This window comes from Nomascus leucogenys, chromosome 5 (genome assembly GCF_006542625.1).
Source record: "Nomascus leucogenys isolate Asia chromosome 5, Asia_NLE_v1, whole genome shotgun sequence".
In the NCBI taxonomy this organism is placed as follows: Eukaryota; Metazoa; Chordata; class Mammalia; order Primates; family Hylobatidae; genus Nomascus; species Nomascus leucogenys.
Genome location: NC_044385.1, coordinates 92,991,540 through 92,999,784, shown reverse-complemented (window position 1 = coordinate 92,999,784; position 8,245 = coordinate 92,991,540). Strand labels below are relative to the sequence as shown.

At 36.1% G+C, this 8,245-nt stretch overlaps 1 protein-coding gene across 5 annotated transcripts in view; it reads left to right on the top strand.

Moving 5' to 3' along the window:
- PCDH9 (protocadherin 9) overlaps positions 1 to 8,245 on the top strand; it is a 911,081-nt gene that overhangs the window by 54,185 nt on the left and 848,651 nt on the right. The window lies entirely within an intron of this gene.

Genomic DNA, 8,245 nt, shown 5'->3' with positions numbered 1-8,245 from the left:
AAATATGCCAACCCAACACAATGCCTAAGACATAGTAATATAATCAACTATGTAGCCAGACTCTTCAAATGTTTATTGAGCAACTATTATGTTCCACAACTGTGTTTAATTGGGGGATATAAGCATAAATGCACAAGTTTATATTTAACATTTTTGTCCTCATGGACTTTATAGTAGAACTGGAAGGAAAATCAAGTAAACCCTTGCGTTGTTTTATTTTTGGTAAGTATAGGGTATCAAGAGTTTTTATAGCCAGGATACTGATTTGTCATTCTGTTTGAGCTCAGGAAAGTCTTTCTCCTGGATGAAGTGGTGTTGAGGAATTTAAAAATGAAATTATTTGTGTAAATCTTTACTCGATGTTTGGCACAAAATCCTCATACAGCAAATGTTTCCTAGCATTAACGTGTTTAAGATGAGATCTAAAGGTTCTAAATCCAGTAGAACTTAAATGACAAAGAAAAGGGGAAAGTGATTCAGGAAAATGCAACAGCATATGCAGAGACCTGGGGTGAATGAGAGTGGCACTTCAGAGGAGTTTAAAACGTTGGATGTGCCTGCTACTACATACACAGACAAAAATGAACACAGTATTCAAGGCTCAAGTTATGAAGAGGCAAATTATAAACTAAGAAAATGTAGACATTTTTCTAAGTTGCAGTGGGAACACACCACATTATTACTGTAAACAGTTGACATAATCAAATGCAGAAATCACAATAAGAAGAAATAGTTTTTGGATGTTAGATAAATAGTTATTGTGTGCTAAGTATCTCATTTATTCTTTCCAATATATTATTGACCCTCATTTTACAGTTGAAAGACGTGAGACATAAAGAAGTAAGTGATTTGCCAAAGATCGTACAACTGCAGGGTGAAAATGGAATTCTAACATATTTTGGTTTGACCTTTAACTTTCATAGTATCTTTTCCCCCATCTTAGTGATCTTAGCAAGATGTCTCTTGGTATACAGATAGGTAAGGTAGGAGATGGGAGCAGTAAGAATTCAAGACATAATATCATCTGCAGTAAGTGAGGTAGAGAAAAAAAGGACAACCTTGAGAGATACTTAAAGTCAATAGCATTTAGTACCTGTTTGTATAGTGTGTTAGAGTGAGATGGATGTTTCAAAGATGTTTTCCATGCCGGGCTTGGGCAATTGGGCAGGTATTTCTTTCCCTTATTGAGCAGGGCAACATACGCAGAAGATTGATTTTAGGAGTGGAGGTTAGAAATCATGGGTTCAGTTTTGGACATCTTGAAAAAAATTGTGTAGTCATCAGCCTTCAAATGTTTATTGAGCAATTACTATATGTCATGGGCTCAATTTGGGACATGTTGAGATTGAAGCAACTGGCATATATCGAAGTTGAAAGGTCCAGTGTTAGCAAAGTAGTATGTTTTACTGTCTGAAAACAGAGATTTCAGGACCATCAGTGGTAACTGGTAACAAATAGTATTTGAATGCTTGCCTGCAAGATGTTATGAGAAGACAATAGAGAGAGACACCAACATAGGGGAAGCAACACCAATATTCAAGCATTATGCACAGAAGTAAGATTGTAAGGTTGTATCTTCAGAGATGGACAGAAGAATGGGGTGGGGAGTGAAATGGAGAGACAGTGTTATCAAAGAGATCAACAAAGGAAAGAGGGTCAGAGTGTCAAAAGCTGTCAAGATACAAGTAAAGTAAAGGCTGATAAATTAACTCGATTTGGTAGAGAGACTCTTGGGAGATAAATTTCAACAAAGTGGCAAAATCCAGCTGGCATACAGCCAATTGAACAGAAAATTGGAGCGGAAGAAATGGAGAAGGAACAAAGAGTTTTTTCAAGAAAATCAATTCTGAAAGGGAGGAAAAGATATGGAAGCTTGGAGGAATGACAGGTGGCAGGGGGGTTTCATTTAAAGAGAGAAAATGTGGATTATTTAATAACAAGAACTGATAGGTATTTTCAATTTAATTTTTAATAAAGTGAATCCAAATCCTGAAAGTGGTAGATCAATATTAGAAATCTTGTATTATTTCTAAGTAGTCATAGAAATAATTAAGGTACTTTATTGAATACTTGCCATGGGCTGGACCCAGTGTTCCTTATTCACAATAGATACTTTAATTTTCATAACAGCCAAGGTAGCAACGCTTATTGCTTCCATTGTCTGAAAAGAAGAAATTATGACTAAGAGAGATCACACATTTAGTACCGAAGGCAACTCAACTGTTGTACTTGTCTTTCTTACCCAACAGCAAATCCCTACAGCATATATTCTTAATTACTTTGTAATAAGATCACAGGCATATTACCTTTATTATATTAGATAAATGAAAGTAGGATAGATTTTTAAAGGGAGGGTTGATAAAAGTATCCTCACATGACTTAAAAAAAGAGAATGCCTATGTCTGTGACAAAAAATGTCCCATAAAAGAGCCAGGTGGGTATTGGGATGGGAACAATTACATAAAGGGGGGGAAATAATGTATTCTTACTTGATGTTCTATTATAGATAATATGTATTCATTTTCACTTTGTCTAAAAATATTAGTACTACAGGAAAAGTGAAGCTATGTGAGACATTAGTTGAAGCATTTCTAAATATGTTTCTTTGTCCTAATAGAGACTCTTTGTTTTTTTTTTTGTTTGTTTATTTTTATTTTTGAAAACCATTCAAAGGGTGCTTTAATAAGTGTTTTTATAGTAGAATGATTTTAGCCAGAAACCTTAACACTGAATGGGAAGTATCTTTTAGTTCAAGAGGAAACAAGTGAAGAGAGTGGGGTAAAATGCATGTGCACAGACCGAGGCAGATCATCTGGTTAAGCATGGGGGATTGAACCTGAAAAGATTTATGGGACCCTGAGCAATTTGCTTTATGCTGGTAATAATTGCAACACCACTTATTCTCTACTTCCCTTATTAACTTTCTCTGCATCACCGCTCTTTTTGAGTTCATCTATCTTAATGAAATATCCATCTTCTGTCTTTCTTTCTTGCTTTACATTTTAGGCCTTATAAAGGATTGAAACTAGTTTTCCCAGTTGGACACATTCACTAGCCAGAGGCCAACTTTGCTTCTAAGTTAGACTCAATGCAATTTTCCCCATTAGGCATTTGTTTCATTGTCTACATGAGAGTAATAAAACTTATCAGCTAGCTCAATCAAACACATCAGCTGGAAACATCTTCTTGCTGTGAATGAACAGACCAGTTTTTTTTTTTTTAATGGTTTACTTGGATTGTGTTGTTAGAACAGTCTGGATCTGTTATTTGAATATTAGACACATTCTCTATGTCTGAATTTTTGTGCATCTGTAAAATCTAAAGAGTGCTGCATTTTGTAGAGGTAAGTAGATCATAATTCTCTTTAGAACTAGTTAAGGGAGACAGAATTGGAGGTATGAGTTTTAGGTGAGTTTAGACAATTATAGAAATAACTATATTCTATCTGTAACCAATTTGAACAATGATTTAGTTTTCATTTCTCTTTCTCATCCTAAGGGAAAATGTATTTATGAAGGCTTTTTCATTCATCTAAGATGCTCCCCAAATCCTGAATGGGAAGGACTAATGTATGGGTAGTGCAGTAAGCAAGTGTGAGGTGGAAATAGGTGAGGAAATAAGAAGCCAAATCTCACCCAACACAAACATCCCCATATGTATACATGGGTATAGACCTGCTATTTATTTGAACTTTTTACCATTGTATAGCCCCTGTTTGTTCCAGGCCCTGCATATAGTGTTTCTGTAGGTAATTAAGGTGGCTTATGTGTGAGAATATTGATTGAGGAAGAAGTTTATAATTACTTTCACATAAGATGCTTTATTTGTTATAATTTTTAGATTGTGATGGGTAGAAACCAACCAAGTTTCCTTTATTTCTGGGATTACAAAAATTACTTTCCTATTACAGTCACTAGAAAGCTACTTTCTCTGAAGAATATCATAAGTCTCTCAGGAATAAACACATATTGTCCAGAGCTTGGAGAGGATCCTTAAAAACATTTTTTATTTCATTTTTTAGAGACAGGATCTCTCTCTGTCACCCAGGCTGGAGTGTGGTGGCATGATTAGGATTCACTGCATGCTCCACCTTCCGGGCTCAAGCAATCCTCCCATCTCAGCCTCCCAAGTAGCTGGGACTACAGGCTTGCACCATCACTCTGGGCTAATTTTTTTTTTGGTAGAGACGAGGTCTCACAATATGGCCCAATCTCAAACTCTGGGCTCAAGCAATCCTCCAGCCTCAGCCTCCCAAAGTGGTGAGTTTTAAAGACATATTGAATTTAATTTAACAAAGAAAGTTTGCTTCTATCCATATCTAGATATATAATGCAAAATTTATCTGCAACCTTTCAATTTGATAAAGAAACAACACTTTATGAAAGAACATTTAGCATTGTTTAGTTCAAAGTCAGTGAATAAGTCTTCCTCCTGACACAAAAGAGGCTTTGGTTCTTTATAAATTTACAATGACTCATTAAACGTCAATTTGACATTAAAACAAAATAAGTAAATTGAAAGCTAGTTTAAGAAGAAGGTAAGAAACCAGGATGGAGGCATCAGCCTTGTATTAATGCTATGGGAGCTCCCACACGTAATCTTATCTCACTCCACTTGTGCTTACCTGACGAATGCAGCTTTAGCTCTCAGTTCAATGAACAGATAAATTTGCTATAAACAGTGTTTATAATCAACACTGTTTATAATCTATAATAAAAGCAGCACAGACTTCTTAACTGAGCTTTCTGTAAACAGGAGCATTTTAATAAGCGATAAATTTTTCTTCCCTCTCTTCGTCTATATGTCTCTATCTATCTATCTATCTATCTATCTATCTATCTATTATCTATCTATCTATCTATCTATTATCTATCTATAATCTGCCTATCTGCTATAAGTAATATATTTCAAAATTAATATTTTAAACTGAAATACTAAGGACACATCCTATGTATATGTGGAATGCAGGGGTACTTAAGAGGGATTTTTAATTTCCCCACAAATAATCTTGTTAATCCAATCAATGTTTTATGCCAACCATACTGTCTATGAAAAAATGAAGATGCTTTAAAACTTTTCTTACATCTAGAAAATAAAATAATAATATGAGTAGATTAATTATAAACTTTAATATCATATGGATTGGTATGTTTTTTGACTCCTTTTCATGGATACTTTCATTTGAGAAGCAAAACCTGTCCCTAAGTTGTTGAAAAGAGTTAGCTTTTGATTTTGTGCAAAATGCTCTTTTTAAAACACAAATAATTCGTGCATGCAACTCTATAGATCAAGTCTCTTGAGGGAGGTTTATGGTTTGATAAGAGGGTGGTGGGATTCTGTTTTATTTTTGTCTTTTAGCTGGAGGCATAAAACAGCATTTTCTGCCTGTAAAGAATACTTAGAATTCGAAATTCAAAACATATCGAGGCACACACTTCCTGCTGCCTTGCTAACCTATTTTCCAGGGTAATTTTCTTTCAAGTGCAGTTAAAATTTTTCTCTGTGGAACTGAAGTGTATACCAGAGGCTCTTGGGATTTGAGTTCACCGTTCCAGACTTTTATCTAGAGCAGGTAGCCTAAGTGAATTTTCCATCTTGTGAAACTCCTGCAGTGAGGCCACAGAGGGGAAAATGGAGCTAAGTACTGACAGATGAGCCACAAGTCTCTATATCGTGAATCAGGGTTGTAATTGGAAAAAATATATATAATTTGTTGATCTTAAAGGATATATCTTTCAAGGGACTAAGTTATTCACCCCTACATTTTCTGATTTAATACTTCTCACAGGAAGGTGGATTCAATACCTGTACCTCTCAGGCGGTAGAGTTCCCCACTCTCTTCTCCGACTTCCAGTTATTTTATGTAACAAATGTCAAATTCTATTTATTCAAGATTACTACAGGGAAAATTATCTTAATGTGGATAACCTTCAATCCTCCCTCCTCTTGCTTTATTTTTGTTGTTGTTTATTTCTATAAGGTAACGAAGATTGTCTAAATTTCCCTTCCTTTGATTTATGCTTAAACAAAGACTTTTTTTAATTATTATTTTGAGTTTCTGGAGCTGTAAGAAATAGAGTTCCAGAGAGTTGAGTGACTCCCTGGCTTTTAGACTTTAGCTGTTTGGGGTTGCAAAGTTATGTTTCTGCGTTATTTTAATTAGTCCTGCAATATTTAAGACTTTAATAAATGTTAACTTCTCTTGAATGTTTGGATAAACTGCCATCCTCTTTTTTTTTTTTTTTTTTTTGAGATGGAGTCTCGCTCTGTCTCCCAGGCTGGACTGCAGTGGCATGATCTCGCCTCACCGAACCCTACACCTCCCGGGCTCAAGCAATTCTCTTGCCTCAGCCTCTCGAGTAGCTGGGATTATAGGCATGTGCCACCACACCCAGCTAATTTTTGTATTTTTAGTAGAGAGGGGGTTTCCCCTTTTTGGCCAGGCTGGTGTCGAACTCCAGACCTCAGGTGATCCTCCCACCTCGGTCTCCCATAGTGCTAGGATTACAGGCATGAGCCACCTCACCCGGCCAACACCATCCATTCTTGAATGGCCACAAAAGCCCTTTGAAGTTGAACCCCTGTTATCACTTTAATTCTCAGGTTCCCTCAAATTTGAATAGTCCCAACAGCAGCTGTCATCTCATTATTTGAAGCCAACTCTCTGTTACCATTCTTCATCTTACTCCCCATTTAGTTATAATTATATACTTTAACTGCCTGTACACTGAAGTCATTTAAGTTTGCTTATCTTTCTATGGGAAGGGCATAGACATTACAAGTTTTCTGAAACTCTTATTAGTATGTGCTACCTGGAGAGGTGTGTTTAGAATGATGCTGGAGCTCTGCCTTGGCTCAGCAGAAAAGTGTGACTTCCAACGTTCTGCTGTCTCCCAGGGGATGCCGTGAGAACAATCATGCTAGATATAGTTAACATTTACTTGAGATTTGAAGGACGGTAATGGTGCCTGAAATAGTACCATGACAACAATTGGAAGAGAAGCTGATGTATACTGAGCATATCTCTTTTGGTCAGAGATTAACATACATTCATGGATTTAGGCTGCATAAGGTTCAAAAGTTTCATCCAATGTGATAAAACTGGTAAGTGGTGGTCTTAAATTGTGACTGTACAGCTCTATTATATTGTGCTCTCTTACTGTTTTTAGTACTTTCACATCTTTGAGAGCAGGCAATGTAAGGCAGATACCTCTAGCAGTAAGGCCCTTTACGGAAATAAATGACACTGCTCTCATTTTGAGGGCTTACAGTGTGCTCTGCTGTTAGGAACTTTGCATAGGTCATTTCATTTACTGCTACATTTTCCCACTTTGTAGGAAAGTCTTATAATCACTACTTTATAGGAGAGGAAACTCAGGTTCAATAGCCTCAAACAGGTCTCCAAGGTCACAGAACCAATGAAGTCACTGAGGCAGAATTCAAATCCTGGGGGATAATTTCTTAAATTTGTAGTTTATACGCACTGCACCATTAAAGGTGTTGATAGAAATGCATAATAAAAATAAAGGTATAACATAACCAGAGATAAATAACTACAGTCACAATTTTGCCTGAGTCTAGTTCTCAAGAGTTTTAATGAAATCATAGATAGCTCAATGGTTTGGTTCAAGGCTTCCAATTTTAATTCTGACACATATTGGAAGAAGTATACCAACTGGCAGCAGTATTGACAGAATGTGATCTTCCCAGAGAGTGAGGGTTAATGATTGGTGACAATCTAGTCCTCCAAAAGCATCTGCTGTTAATGAGGTTAGACCTCCAATGCCACCCTTAACTGGAAAAGTCAACTGTTACCCTGATTTTTAAATTCTACCCCAACTCATATATATTTATGATTGCTTTTACTTACTGTAGATACCCTATTTTCAATTTTCTCTTTTAAATATTGTTTGGGTTACAGTACATATAATTAATAAGAAAAATTATTCCTTGTGGGAAAATTTACTTGGAAAAACAAAATTAAAATGAAAGAAATCTCTCAATGAGAATGTGGCACCAGTTCATGGTAAATGGGTTTTGGTATGCTATGTTTCATCTAGGAGATAGAAGTCATTTCGGCCAGGAGTTGCCAAACTTTATGACATCACTCTTTGACAGCTCCAGGGATAGGATGACCATATTTTTCTCTGAGTTATGATTTCGTGCAACTTTTTAATTCTCTGCATGGTTCTCACTTTTTTGTTTGTTTTTGTTTTGGAGACAGAGTCTTTCTCTGTCACCGAGG